Genomic DNA, 375 nt, shown 5'->3' on the forward strand with positions numbered 1-375 from the left:
TGTATGCTGTTTGTATGAATATTATTTTCATATTTAACATATTTTGTCTGAAATGCTTTTTCTTGAAATGTTTGTTTCATCTCAATTAATAACTTTGTCCTCCGTTTTATCAGGTGATCTTTTTACCTCCGACCTTCTTGTATTATCACACCTATAGACTGTATTTTCATATGAAGTTTGATTAAGTATCATCATCAATTTTCTCAGCAGCCTGATAGTTATAATGTAACTGTGTCTTTAGATTTAATAGTGATGCAAGATTTATGCTATCAAGTCACCCTTCATTATCTTGTCTTTACTTCACTCATTTATAAACAGACAAACAAGTAAACTGAGTAATCGTATTGGGAAATGGCAAATCATATACTGCTCGTG

The sequence above is a fragment of the Penaeus monodon genome, chromosome 25, assembly GCF_015228065.2.
Source record: "Penaeus monodon isolate SGIC_2016 chromosome 25, NSTDA_Pmon_1, whole genome shotgun sequence".
In the NCBI taxonomy this organism is placed as follows: Eukaryota; Metazoa; Arthropoda; class Malacostraca; order Decapoda; family Penaeidae; genus Penaeus; species Penaeus monodon.